Raw genomic sequence first — 14,980 nt, forward strand, 5'->3', positions numbered from 1 at the left:
GAGGTGACTTGGGTGGCTGCAATTACACAGAAACTAGTCAGCTGGGTGCAGTGGCTCACGCCGGTAATCCCAGCACTTTGGGAGGCCCCGGTGGGTGGATCACGAGATCAGGAGTTCAAGACCAGCCTGGTCACGATGGTAAAACCCTGTCTCTGCTAAAAATACAGAAAAATTAGCTAGGCGTGGTGGTGGATGCCTGTAATCCCAGCTACTCAGGAGGCTGAGGCAGAGAATTGCTTGAACCCGGGAGGTGGAGGTTGCAGTGAGCCGAGATTGCGCCACTGCACTCCAGCCTGGATGAGAGAGCAAGACTCCATCTCAAAAAAAAAAAAAAAAAAAAAAGAAGCTACTCACTTCCAGAGGTGCTTCTATCTGTCCTGTCTCCACAGTCCCCACTGCCTGCTATTGCCTCCTAGTGAGAAGATATAACTTGCTCCAGATGAAATACATTGGGAATTGTCAGAGCTGAGACTTTAACCCAGTTTCTTTCATACCCAGCCCAACCTCTTCACTCCACACCTAGAAGAGAGACTGTGAAACCACTATTTCCTGCCTCTAGTTGAGTGTGTTCATTATTATCCCTGGATGCTAGGATGCAGCAAGGATGGTTAGAAATACAAATTGGAAAGGGAAAGTAAAGGCGATGACAGACGTAGGAAGGGTGAGATTTTTTTGTTTTTAACAGTGAGAGACTGTGACTTAGGACAGAGAGAGGAAAAAAAATCCCCCCAACACAAAGATCAAGAAAGCAAAATGTGGAAGGGAAAGGGGAAGGAAATCCAAGCTGCCCCAGTATTTAAGCAGGCAGAAGTGCCAAAATTCCCCTGAACTGGGAACCCAATTATTACAGAAAACCTTGCTTATTCTAGAGCCTGGGGACTGTCAAAATTGAGAAACTGTGGACTCACATTTAAATGTTAGAAATTGCAAAAAAAATTTTTTTTTTTTCAGCTGGAGGATAAAAACTTTAATTTGGTAGGGGCAAGGGGAAGTTCCATTTTTGAAGTAGATACCAAGATGGAGCAAATACAGTTATAGAAATGAGATAGCATACTGCTTTGAAGCTTAAAAAGCAATTCTATTTGCATTATCTCATATATCACCTAACACTCATAACTGTTTTATGGCCAAAGGAGTCTATCCTCCAAACTTTTGCTCCCCTGCTGGACTCCTGTCATCTTAGACAGAGAAATTTAAACTCCAGTGGGATGCTGGAAATATCTCAGGCCCATGAGACCAGATCTGTTGCTTGAAAAAGGGTTTTATTTTGCATAGCGTGTTTCTTTTGTTTCTAGCAAGTGTTTGCAGAAATTAGAGCACAGGTCATGTGTGCATGGTCAGGAGAAGAGTCTTCCACTTTGACTAGTAAATTAAACAGAACTTTTGTTTTGTTTTGTTTTGTTTTTGGAGACAGAGTCTCACTCTGTTACCCAGACTGGAGTGCAATGGTGTAATCTTGGCTCACTGCAACCTTCACCTCTCAGGTTCAAACGGTTCTCCTGCTTCAGCCTCCTGAGTAGCTGGGATTACAGGCACTTGCCACCTCGCCCCATTAGTTTTTGTATTTTTAATAGAGATGTGTTTCACCATTTTGGCTAGCATGGTCTCGAACTCCTGACCTCAGGTGATCTGCCCGCCTTGGCCTCCCAAAGTGCTGGGATTATAGGCATGAGCCACTGCACCCAGCCACTTAAACAGATCTTTACTGAGCTCTAAACTACATGCAAGGCAGTCTGCTGGATGCTGAGAGTATAGTGAGAATAAGCCATGTGGTTCCTTACTTGGCCCTTTGTAGGTTGTGATTCACTATGGCTGGGTATTGCATGAAATTTCAACAGTTTCTGGGAGACTTGTCTTCTTCCATTGTTACTCTTTAGTGCAGGACATGTGGACCCTCTATATATGTCTCTCTAAAAATGTTATGCTATGTGCAAATGCCTTACAATCAGCAGGACTTGAATTTACATAGCACACAGGTGAAGTTTTAAAAGTATTTTCCCTCCAGTCACCTGTTTTTACACAAAGTCAGCCTTGGATGGGTCCTCAGGAGCCTTGGCTGGGTCTTTCTGTTTTGTGCCTCCTTCCTCATCTTATTGTGCTGGTCTGGATCTCCAGGGTGACGCTGAAGAGAAATGGTGATAGTGAACATTGTTGTTATGTTCCAAGTTTTGAAGGAAATGCTCTTGACCAACAAGTTTTGTGCATTAGCCATTTACTATTATGTTTGTGGTAGGTTTTTAAAATAGCACTCTTAAATTTTCCTAAACTATGAAAATTTTTAAAATCATGAATATGTTACCCAAAAACTAGGGATTTGGACTAGGTCCTGCTGCTCACTGCACAGAGGGCCAATCACTGAGACAACAAGTATTGCCAAGGAGGAAAGCTTTAACTGAGTGCTGCAGCGGCAGAGACAGGAGTTCAGTGAATCCATCTGCCTGACTGACTAAAACTAGGGGTTTATATAGCAGGGAAAAAAAATGTAACAATGTGTAAGAAAACAGAAACTAAGGAGGGGCAAGGAGGCATCTGGTAAAGTGATCTGATGAGTTCCAGTTCTTTGATACTTTTTTTTTGAGAGGCCTAAAGGTCCTTTCCTGATGAAGAAACTCAGACAAAACAAATACATGTTTCAAGCTTTAACAGCAGAAGCATCGATTTCTATGTCTAAAAACAATTGTCTGTGGGGCCATTTCAAATAGATGTCAATTTTTATTGACTGCTTTTCTGCATCTCTTACAATAATCAAGTAATTTTTTTTTTTTTGATCTGTTAATGCGGTCAGTTCATTATGTTGTATTATCTTCTTCTTCTGTTTTTTTTTTGAGATAGAGTCTTGTTCTGTTGCCCAGGTTGGAGTGCAGGGTTGTGATCTCAGCTCACTGCAACCTCTGTGTCCCAGGTTCAAGCGATTCTCCGGCCTCAGCCTCCCAAGTAGCTGGGATTACAAGCTCCCGCCACTATGCCCAGCTAATTTTTGTATTTTTAGTAGAGATGGGCTTTCGCCATGTTGGCCACGCTGGTCTCGAACTCCTGACCTCAGGGGATCCACCCCCCTCAGCCTCCCAAAGTGCTGGGATTACAGGCATGAGCCACCATACCCAGCCTATCTTCTTTCCTTATTTATTGATAGATTCAGTTTGCTAATGTTTTGTTTAGCATTTTATATCAATGTTCATGAGTGAAATAACTTTGTAATTTTCCTTTTTCAAACTGTCCTTGTTTTTTGGTATTAGTTGTTTATTCTATAGCCTTATAAAATGGAAAGAGCTATCTATTTTTCTATTTCATGGAATAATTTACCTAAGATTGCAATGATATGTTTACTTTGAGGGAAGATTTTAAACTACAGGTTCATTTTAAAAAATATTCCTAAAACAATTATTTTTTCTCCTACATTTTAGTATTTTATACATGAAAACATTTTAATATTTCATATTTTCTAAGAATTTTCCCTTTTCACCTGTTTTCACTTGGGGATGCATATTTATAACATTTTATCTTTGTAATATCTGCAGCAACTTTTTTCATTCATGATATAGTTTTAAAAAATGATTGTTCTTTTTCTTTTTTGATCAGTATTGCCAGAAGTTGGTTAACTTCATGAGGCTTTCCATTTTTTTTTAATGTGTTTATTTTTTAAATTTCAGAGTCAGGTTTTTACTATACATGTTGCCCAGGCTGGAGTGCAGTAGCATGATCATGGCTCAATACGGCCTTGAACTCCTGGGTTCAACTGATCCTCCTGACGAAGCCTCCTGAGTAGCTGAGACTAACAGGTACATACTACCATGCCCAGCTTTTTATAAGACTTTTTCAAAGAACCAACTTTGGATTTATTGATCCTCTCTATTGTATGTTTATATTTAAATCTATTCATTTCTGCTCTTAACATTATTTCCTCTTCTGTGGGGTGGGTTTATTTCTAGTTAACCCTAATACTCACAGTTTTGATCTGGGAGGATCCAGATCTTCAGAGGACCAGATCTCCTTATATTTCTTATCTTAGATGAGACGCAGCTTATACATTCTCTCTGTCAAAACAAAAGTTCAATGATGTCAGTTTGGCTCAAGCACCCAGGAACAAAGTGGATTACTTAAATTCTTACTTTATCTCTGGTCTCTGAGGAGTCTTTCCTATATTAGCAGCTCAGTGATACATTTAGAAAGGTGAGTTTTTAAACGTTTTATTAACCATATTAGCTGTTTTCAGTAGGAGGGTTGCTCTGAGTATCTGATTAGCTATACTTCAGGAAATAGAAGTTGTTCCAGTTTTCTCTTTTTTCTCTTTCTCTCTTTTCCTCCCTATGTCACAGATGTGTCTTGTTCCCAGTTTTCTGGCTTCAAATTCCAGAGTCTGCATGCGATCCCTGGGTCCTGTGTATCTTCTAAGGTGGCTTCACATACTTCAGAATGTATCTCTACACAATGAATTATTCTTTTTTTTGCTAAGACTGATGATGGTCCCTCATTATCTGACTTAGAGAGATTATTATGCTCACCTTGTCCCTGTTCTTTTCCTCTGGAAAGGCAGGTGGAGTGGATTTTCAGGATAGAGAAGGAATAAGAAAGGCGGGTATAAAACAAAACCTTGCCTCACCACAAGGTCCCAGAGCTGAGAAGTCCTAGGGCTACTCCACACACACAGGAGGGACCCATCACATTTGCTTTACAGGGCAAACTTCTCCCTGATGATGAGAATAAAATGGTCGAAGATCCTCTCTTTTTTTTTCTAATTAGATTGTAAATAATAAAAAATTAGTTTCTTTATATATGCACACACATATAATATTTCAAAAATGTGAGCATATATCCTCCAGTCTTTTATCTTCCTTGTCATTTTGTACTTGATTCTCCTCTCCTGAGTTCCTCCTCCTCTCTTCTCCTTCATTGTCCGTAGGTCTCAGCCTCCACCAAGTAACCATGTTGCAGCCCAGGATGTTTTCTTCCCAATTTTCCTGCATTCACCTGCAATCACACAAATGCAGACTTGTCATTATTCTACAAGAATTGGTTCATGTTATACATATTTGTGATTTATTTATTTATTTGTTTTGAGATGCAGTCTTGCTCTGTTGCCCAGGCTGGAGTGTGGTGGCATGATTTCTGCTCAGTGCAACCTCTGCCTCCTGGGTTCAAGCGATTCTCCTGTGCCAGCCTCCTGAGTAGCTGGGATTACAGGCACGCATCACCACGCCTGGCTAATTTTTAAGCATTTTTAACAGAGACAGGTTTCACCATGTCGGTCAGGTTGGTCTCGAACTCCTGACCTCGTGATCCTCCTGCCTTGGCCTCCCAAAGTGCTGGGATTACAGGTGTGAGCCACCCTGCCTGGACCTGTTTTACATTCAGTTATGCCTCGTGGAACGCCTTCTAAGCCAACTGATACAGCTCTAATTCATTCTTTTAAAGGTTGTAAAAGTCTCCATTTGTGTGAATATGCATAATTTATTGGACCATTCTCCTTCTGGATGAATATTGTTTCAAGCTTGCCACTACAAACAAGGCTACAATAAAATCCTTGTAAACATGTTCTTCCTACTAGTGGTTTTATGTTTATGGGATAGATTCCCAGGGGTGGAATTGAAGGGTAGTAGGGTATATGATATTTATTAAATTGTAATAGACATTGTTAGATTGCTTTCCAAAAAGGCCGTGACAATGTACATTTCTGTCAGCACTATATGAGAAAGTACCCTTTTTGCCGAATCCAGTAGTCACTTGGTATTTTCAATATAAAAACCTTTTGGCATATAATGAGAGTAAAGTGATACCTCATTGTTGCATAAATTTGCATTTCCCTGATCATAATTAATTTAAATAATTTTGCTATTTGTCTTTTGCATACTTTTCTGAGCTTTTTCTTCCCAATTAGTAAATGCTCTTTTTATATTATAGGTGTTGTAAATTCATTTCAAATCTGTTATTTTTCACTTTTTTACTAATCTACAATTCTTTCCTATTTTTCAACTAAATAATAATTTTTTTTTACTAATTTTGTTTATGACAATGTTTTTTTCCCACAAATGTTTTTTCCCACAAAATAAATATGTTTATATTTTATTTTCAAGCTTCTGGCTCTTGATCTCAGTTTTGAAAGTATTTGTCAATTTTAGGATTATGTGTAGTATTCTATCTTGTAATATTTCTATTATTTTGTTTTTTATATTTAAGTCTAGTCAATTTGGAATTTAGTTATGCATTTTGTTTAAGATGGAGGTATAATAGTATTTTAATATAATCTATAATGAAATCTACAGTATGTGCTATTATGGGAATAATAGGATGGATATCCTGATAAGGATAATAGTGGATCTATAGTATGTGCTATTATCTGATAAGGCAAGTTCACTTTATTATTCCTTTTTTTCATATTTCTTGTTTTTTCTGCCATATCTCTTCTTCCATATGTATGTTAAGATTGTCATATACAATTTTGAGAAAAATTATTTTGAAATTTGATTCAAAACTACATTTATATGTATGCGAATTATTGAAGAATTAATAATTTTGTGATATAAAATTTTCACTCCAAAATGTAGAACATGAATAAGAGCATGGACACTGGAGCTCAGACCCCAGGGCTGAATCCTGGCTATGCTATCAGTAGTGGTATGACTTTCTTTTTAAGCACTGACATGCCTAAACTCCAAATTAAGATCCAAATGAGGGAAGAACATGGTCCTTTACCTTTTTATTTGGCAAGTTTTTATGCCAGAGGAGATCTCTTTTCTCCTCTCAGCCATTCTTTTTTGATGATTAATGTGTTGAGACATTAAATTTATTTGTGCATAATAGTGTAATGATGGGATTCTAAAATAATATATGGGGCTCCCTGAGTGATATGGTTTGGCTGTGCCCCACCCAAAGCTCATCTTGAATTGTAGCTCCCATAATTCTCCCATGTTGTGGGAGGGACCCGATGGAAGGTAATTAAATCATAGGGGCAGTTTCCCTCATACTGTTCTCATAATAGTGAATAAGTCTCAGCAGAGCAGGTGGTTTTACAAGGGGAAAACCCTTTGGCTTGGCTCTCATTCTCTCTTTGCCAGCAGCCATGTAAGACATGCCTTTCACCTTCCGCCATGACTGTGGGGCCTCCCTAGCTATGTGGAACTGTGAGTCCATGAAACCTCTTTTTCTTTATAAATTACCCAGTCTTGGGTATGTCTTTATCAGCAGCATGAAAACGGACTAATACACTGAGAGAGGAATCATTCAGGACAATTGAGGAAGATATTTAGAGCTGACAATTTGAGCTTGAAAAGGTTCACAGTTTGCCAAGTTCTGGAAGGAGCTCCTCAAACCAGAAGCCAGAGTATGCTGGGCACTCAAGGAGCTACTGCAGGGTTTGAGACCATGATGGCTAAGAATGCTGCTTCTGGCAGTGGGAGACTGCTGTTTGTAGCCATATGTTTAGGCTAAAGTCAGCAAAGAGACGCCAGAGCCACTGGTGAGGGGTACTTAATGCTAGTATCCCCGATTAAAATAGTGGATAAGGAAGGGATGGAACGAAGCTTTCTGACTGGGTAGACTCAGTTCTGACAATGGCTGGTGAATCTGCTTCTGATGGACGGACGCATCCAGTGAGAACTGACTAAGGCGTGATGATACTATACCTGGGACCTGCACCATATCTTGGGTGGACAACTGATACCACTTCAGAATAACCTAGAGTCCACGGGAGAATTCGAGGGAGAGAAGGGAAACTGACAAAAAAAGGGTGTATTCGTCTATTTTCATGTTGCTTTGAAGATACCATCTGAGCCTGGGTAATTTATAAAGGAAAGAGGTTTCATCCACTCACAGTTCTGCATGGCTGGGGAGGCCTCAGGAAACTTACAATCATGGCGGAAGGTGAAACAGAGGCAGGAACCTTCCTCACAGGGCGGCAGGAGAGAGTGAAGTGGAAGCGCAGGAAAAACTGCCACTTTAAAAACCATCAGATCTCGTGAGAGCTCCCTCAATATCATGAGAACAGCATGGAGGAAATTGACCCCGGGATCCAATTGTCTCCCACCAGGACCCTCCCTCGACACGTGGGGATTACAATTCAGGATGAGATTTGGTGGGGACACAGAGCCAAACCATATCAAAGGGCCTTTCCCATCTCCAGAAACAGGAAAGGACTTGAGAGATTCATGACAGTCTGAGTCCAAGTGCAGATGAGGAAACTAAAGCTCAGAGAGATGGTAGAACTGGCTCAAGATCACACAGCTTATTTAATGGCAGAGCTGGAATTTATCTCAGGTCTGCTAACTCAAAGATCTGTGCTTTTCCCAGGATTCCATAAACATGACTCTTAAGAATTTTGGTCATAACCATAATAGTGTCCTTGAAAGCTTACTATGTGCCAGGCATGCTTCTAAACACTTAGCATGTAACAGCATATCTAACCTCACAAAAAGTCTATTAAAGTAGACCTATTATTTTTCTGTTTTTTCCAGGAGGGAACTGAGGCATAGATAAATTTAATACCTCATCCAAGGTCATGTGTTAAAAGTGGTACAGCTTGGATTCAAACTTAGTCTAGGTCCAAAAATCTATACTACTTACCTTACACTACACAGACTTTTGACATAAGATCTCTGCCTGTCTTCCTCTATTTTGCTTTTTACCCTTTGCAAGACATATTTTATTTGTGTGTATATTTATTATGTTTGCTGTTTTTTCTCCAGTGTGCTGTTTTTAGGGTTTTCTGTCACTACGGTAAGTTTGGTTGAATAAAGTTAGTTGGGTGGGAAATTGTCCCTAGGCCAGGCCTTAGTTATTGACAGAAAAATTGACTTCATGAAGTGTATTTGTGGATATTCTGGGTCACAAAACCAACCAGATACAAAGGAAGAGTTGGAGAGGAGGGACCAGCTGTAAAAACTGAGACTCCATGGAATCGGCCCTCAATCTTCACATAGAAATGCAGGGCACCTGGAATTTCTCCCAGACCCTTCTGGTTTATTCCAGATTAAATAGAATTGGTCAGGGTACTGAGCATTCATTGTGCTGGCTTTCACTCAAGAGTAAGGGGAATGATCTAAAACAAAACACAGTGTGATTCTGTATAATACCATAATGGGGGATACATGTCATTATCATTAACCCAAACTCATAGAGTGTGCTACACCAAGAGTGAACCCTCATGTAAACTATGGACTTTAGGTGATTATGACGTGTGAGTATATCTGTCGATTGTAACAAGTATACCTCTCTGGTAGGGTATGTTCATATGGGAGAGGCTTACCTGCATGTGTGGGAACTGGGGTTATATGGGAAATCTCTGTACCTTCCGCTCAATTTTGCTGTGAACCTAAAACTGCTCTAAAAAATAAAGTCTTAAACCCAACAACAACAAAAACCAATGCCAAGTAAGGTTTTCCATTTTCCCATTCTCTGTTGGCATGCTCACATTATTGAAAAGGTTCAGGAGTGCTTTTCTGAGTCAACAAATATTTTAAAACGTTTATTATATGCAACGCATGATGCTAAGTATTGTTGGGAACTCATAACCGCATTAGCCATAGCCTGTACTCAGTATCCTTAGGGAGACAGATACATATTAACTCTGACACAAAGTCGATTTTGTTAAGAGGTTAAATCAAAATAAAAAGGGAATGTAGGAGACAGAAAAGTGAATTTCAATGGCAGGCACCTGGAAAGCCATCTTAGTGTGATGCGTTAATAGAAAATAGAAAACATCATGTTTGAACAGGCAGGTTTGAAGGAGTTGGTGGGGGAGGGTATAGAGGATAGTATTAGGTTAATGTAAAAGTAATTGTGGTTTTTGTCATTAAAATAACAGTTCTATTCAGGAGTCATGAAAACTGGGTTCTAGCCTTGTCTCTATAATCCTTACCAGCTGTGTGACTTTAGGCAAGTGACCGAATCTCTCTGAGACTCTTTCTTCACTTGTAAAATGTGGGGCAATTAAGAAGTTAATCTCAACTGATAGGTTTGTTGGGAAGATTTTAGGTCTGTGTCTGGCACATTGAAGGTTCTCAGTATATGCTCCAAGTGAAGTGTGTGCGTGTGTACGTGCACATGTGTGTATGCGTGTGTGCATGTATGTATGCATGGGTGTGCGTATGTGCGCGTGTGTGTGCACGTGTGCATGTGTGTGGGTGCTCGTGTGTGTTAGGAGAGTATCTGTTGGTAGGCAGGAATTCAGGGAGCAGAGGTGGGGAGGGCTGTGGCTGACTGTGTGTATAGGTGGGTGATGTTGACAAAATGGGGGGAAGAAGATGTAATGGGACATATGACTGGAAAGCTACATAAGAATCCAGTAGTGAAAACTCTTAGATTTAACTTTGTTGGAAATGGGAGCCAATAATGGTTGTGGATCTGATGATTAGAAAGTCCCCTCAGGTGCTGGAAAACATGACCAGACCCTGTGCTTGTAGACTCAAGTGCTTATGATACCTCTATTCAGTGCCACTCCCTTAAGTTGTCCCCGAACCTCACCCCCCCCCTCCCTTTTTTAAGGGCAGTCTTTTCTACATGTTTTGAGGCCTGGAGAACAAAGGTGATGTGAGCTTTAAAACAAAATTAAACAAAAAATATTTCTCACCCAGTTACATACTCCAAACCAGCTTTCCTAGGTTTGCTCACACAAACTCCAAAAAAGTAATGGGGTTAGGGGAGAGGTTTACAAGGTCAGAAGAAAACATCAAACCGCATGAGACTTGATTCACTTCCATGGAACTGGTTTTGCTGCCCTTCTACAATATCCTATAAAATTGTAAATAAAGCATTGGAACTAATAAATCAATCACAGAGGGACCTTCCTGCTGCCAATCCATCCTCTGGAGAACGAAATCCTGAGGGCAGACTTAGGGAATTGAAATCAGAATCTCTGCAGTTGCCAAAGTGCCCTGCCTTGGCCTGCCAAGTTAAATGTGAACTTTTGTGAACTTTCTTTGCAGGAGTTAGAATCAGCTTCTTTTGTGCAATGCGATTCCAATTTACGGCACTATCGAAGACAGGGTTTTCGGGAAATACACCAGGCCAGTGCATTTATTTGACCCATGAAGTTTAATTGCCAATGTTAAATCTATGGCCCTGGCAATCTTCTCTGATTAAAAAGCCACTGGGAGCCCAATTTGGGGCCACTCTTCTTTATTACTGTTCTTCTGAAGAAAGTTGAAGTATTCATCCCATCGTGGGAGTTAAAAGCCCAAGTCAATGATTAATGGCGCGATTGCATTTGTTTTCTTTCTGAATTAACATATGTGACCCGTGGCATTTGCACCTCGTGTTAACCATTAGACACACAAATGAGCCCTGTATTTATTTGGGTGGCAGAGTTCTAATGCCTGTTGTTTACTTTATAGTGAGGGAACTGTGCAATCCGTAGGACTTTTCCAGGAAGAGAAACAGGGGTCCTGCCTTCCGTCCTCTGGTGTGAGGAAGCAGCTCTGCTGGCCTCTCTTTGCTCCCTTACTCAGGCTGCCCACAGCGAAGCCTTTCAGTGTCTAATATAAAAGTCCCTTTGATTGTGCGGTGGCCACAGGGTCTGGCTGCGGGTCTGGGTGGCTTGCAGACGCATCGCCAACCAAATCTAGATCCAGCAGAGGAGGCTTCACCCTTCTCATGAATTCAGGCATCTTTTTCGTGTTAAAGATCTACTTTTCTTACAGCAAATATTATGTATGTCTTTACTCTTTGAACTCTTTCCATACTTAATGGAGGTGGAGGCGGGGCAGTTTGTAGAAGTACTCTTGCCAAGTTATTAGTTTTAGATAAAGTCATCTCAGGTTTGAGCAAGAAAATGAAAGCCTCTGATTATCAGATTCTCTGGAACTTCTCTTCCTGCCAGAAACAATGTTGAGTCTGGCCCCCTCTCTCCCAGCTGCTTTCATTGTATTGCCTGAAATGGTACTTTTTTTTGACTGTTTCTAATGCCAGTGAAAGGAGGCATTAGAGGAGAAGGGGGGTGGTTTGGTGGCCTGCGTAGTTCATGATTGTCTCGGTTGGGAAAGAATCTCTTAATGAAAATTGGGTGGGGAACTAGGATCCTGTGGGGTGTGTGTGGGAGTGTGTATTTGTGTGGGAAAGGAGTTAGTTTAAAGACTGTTTTATTTCATTGCTTCAATTTGCTCTGGGTTGTTATTTAGTTTCTTTTGAGATTTACATAACATTAAATGAGGATGTGGCTTTTAAAATGCAGGCTTTTTAAGGAGCCTGCCTTAATCCATTCAGGCTACTAACGAGTGCTGTAAACTAGGTAGCTTATGAACAATAGAAACTTATTTCTGACAGCTCTCCTGAGGCTGAGAAGTCAAAGATCATGTTTCTGGCAAGTTCCATGTCTGGTGAGGTTCTGCTTCCTGGTTCACAGATGGTAGTCCTCACATGAGGGAAGGGTAATGGAGCTCTCTGGGGTCTTTTATATGGGCACTAATCTCATTCATGAAGGCCCCACCCTCATGATGTCATCACCTTTCAAAGGACCCACCTTCAGATACAATCATGAAAGGAACAGGTTTCAACATATGACTTTTGGGGGAACACAAATATTCAGTTTATAGCATTCTGCCTCTGACCCCTCAAAATTCATGTTCTCTCATGCAAAACACATTCATCTCATTCCAACAGCCCCCAAAGTCTTACTCCAGTATTACCTTAAAAATCTAAAGTCCAAAGTCTCCTCTAAATATCACTTAAATCAGATATGGGTAAGACTCATCCTGGGGTGAATTCCTCTCCAGCTGTGACCTGTGAACCCAAACAAGTCATGTGCTTTCAAAACACAGTGGTGGGACAGGCAAGGGATAGACATTCACACTGCAAAAGGGAGAAACAGGAAAGAAGAAGGGAGTGAAAGATCCCAGACAAGTCAAAAGCCCAATGGAATAAATGACATTAAACTCTAAGGCTCGAGAACAACCGTCTGCCTTCCAGGTCCCCTGGGGCTGGGGTCCTGCCTCTGCACTTCTCACAGATTGGAGTCCCATGTCTGTGGCTCTCCCAAAGAGGGAGGCTTTTATATGTCCATCTTGTATGTATTCCTGGAATGCCAGATTGCCAGATTCTTTTTTTTTTTTTTTTTTTTTTGAGGCAGAGTCTTGCTCTGTCCCCCAGGCTGGAAGGCTGGAGTGCAGTGGTGCCATCTTGGCTCACTGCAACCTCTGCCTCCCAGGTTCAAGCAAGTCTTGTACCTCAGCCTCCTGAGTAGCTGGGATTACAGCCATGCACCACCACTCCTGGCTAAGTTGCATATTTTTAGTAGAGATAGGGTTTCACCATGTTAGCCAGGCTGGTCTCAAACTCCTGACTTCAAGTAATCTTCCCACCTTGGCCTCCCAAACTGGGATTACAAGTGTGAGCCACCATGCCCAGCCCTGGAATGCCAGATTCTTATATCCAATTGCCTATTTGCCATCTTCCCCTGGATGTCTGGTAGGCGTCTTAAACTTAATATATCCAAACTAAACTCATGACCTTGCCCAGAGCAAACTGGATTCTCTCGTATTTGTCCTATTTCACTAAATGGCAGATCCAGCTTCCAGTTGTTCAGGCCAATTACCTTAGCATCATCTTGATGCCTCTTTTTCTTTCAAACCCCACATACGATCCATCAGCTCTACCTTTATATATATTCTGGATCCGATTCCTCATCTCTTCCCATCTCTGTCCTACTTCCCTGCCTCCAGCCCCTGCCATCTTTACCTGGACTATTGCAATAGCATCTGCCTGCTCTCCCTGCTGTGTCCTTGGCCTGCTCCCCATGGTCTCTTCTGAATAGCCAGAGGTTTTAAAAGGTCAGCCATATCATGCCATCCCCTGCTCAAAACCTTCCAGTGGCTTCCAAAATCTCTTTGAATACAATCAGAAGCTCTTTCTATTGCCTTGCAAACTGTACCTGATTTACCCACTTGCCTTCTTGATCTCATCTCCTATTCTCCCCTCCACTCTGACCTTTTTGCTGTTTTTTGTTTGTTTGCTTTTTTTGAGACAGAGTCCCACTTTGTCGCCCAGGATGCAGTGCAGTAGAGCGATCTCAGCTCACTGCAACCTCTGCCTCCCGGGTTCAAGCGATTCTCATGCCTCAGCCTCCCAAGTAGCTGGGATTATAGGTGTGCACTACCACTCCTGGCTAATTTTTGCATTTTTAGTAGAGATGAGGGTTTCACCATGTTGACCGGGCTGGTCTCAAGCTTTTGACCTCAAGTGATCCACCCACCTGGACCTCCCAAGGTGCTGAGATTACAGGCGTGAGCCACTGCACCCGGCCTCTTTGCTGTTTCTTAAATATGTTGGCTGTGTGCCTGCCTCAAGTCTCACTTTATACTTTGTGTTCGTCTTCCTGGAATACCCTTTCTCCAGTGATTCAAAGTCACCTTAATAAGAGAGGATTTCCCTGAACACCCTATCCAAAACAGTGGCTCTCTGTCACTCTCTGTCCCCTACTCTTCTTAAATTCCTTCTTGATCTTTCACATTTACTACATCTATGTGGGTCTGCTATATTATTTCACCACCCATTTGATTAAAAGCTCTATGAAAGCAGGCACTTTTAAAAAAATTACTTTACCTAGAACGATGCCTAGCACATAGCAGGTCTTCATCAAATACTGGTTGAATGGACTCCATGAGGTCCACAGAGAAATATCTGGACTGGCATTACAGGCTGATGACTCCCGAGGCAGCTGTCAGAGTCTAAGAAATGAGTGAAAAGATCAAGGAACACATGCATAGAGTGAACCCAGATGTAAATTAAGTACTTCTCTTCAGTGAATAGTTCAGTAGTTTTGTTTTATTTTCTCAAGAGAATGAGTTGGCCAGGCATGGTGGCTGATGCTTGTAATCCCAGCACTTTAGGAGGCTGAGGTGAATGGATCACCGCAGGTCAGGAATTTGAGACCAGCCTGGTCAACATGGTGAAACCCCGTCTCTACTAAAAATACAAAAATCAGCTGGGCATGGTGGCAGGCGCCTGTGATCCCAGCTACTGGGGAGGCTGAGGCAGGAAAACCACTCGAACCTGG

General features: G+C 41.4%; 1 long non-coding RNA gene across 1 annotated transcript; it reads right to left on the bottom strand.

The window, feature by feature from the left end:
• Positions 1-251: 251 nt before the first annotated feature.
• LOC135970785 (uncharacterized) lies at positions 252-14,652 on the bottom strand. Its single transcript, XR_010586637.2, has 4 exons — positions 14,527-14,652; positions 12,615-12,708; positions 3,947-4,034; positions 252-2,122 (listed from the first exon to the last, which is right to left on the bottom strand). It is a non-coding gene; the product is annotated as an uncharacterized lncRNA (long non-coding RNA).
• Between the last annotated feature and the right edge of the window lie 328 nt (positions 14,653-14,980).

Source organism: Macaca fascicularis, chromosome 5 (assembly GCF_037993035.2).
Source record: "Macaca fascicularis isolate 582-1 chromosome 5, T2T-MFA8v1.1".
In the NCBI taxonomy this organism is placed as follows: domain Eukaryota; kingdom Metazoa; phylum Chordata; class Mammalia; order Primates; family Cercopithecidae; genus Macaca; species Macaca fascicularis.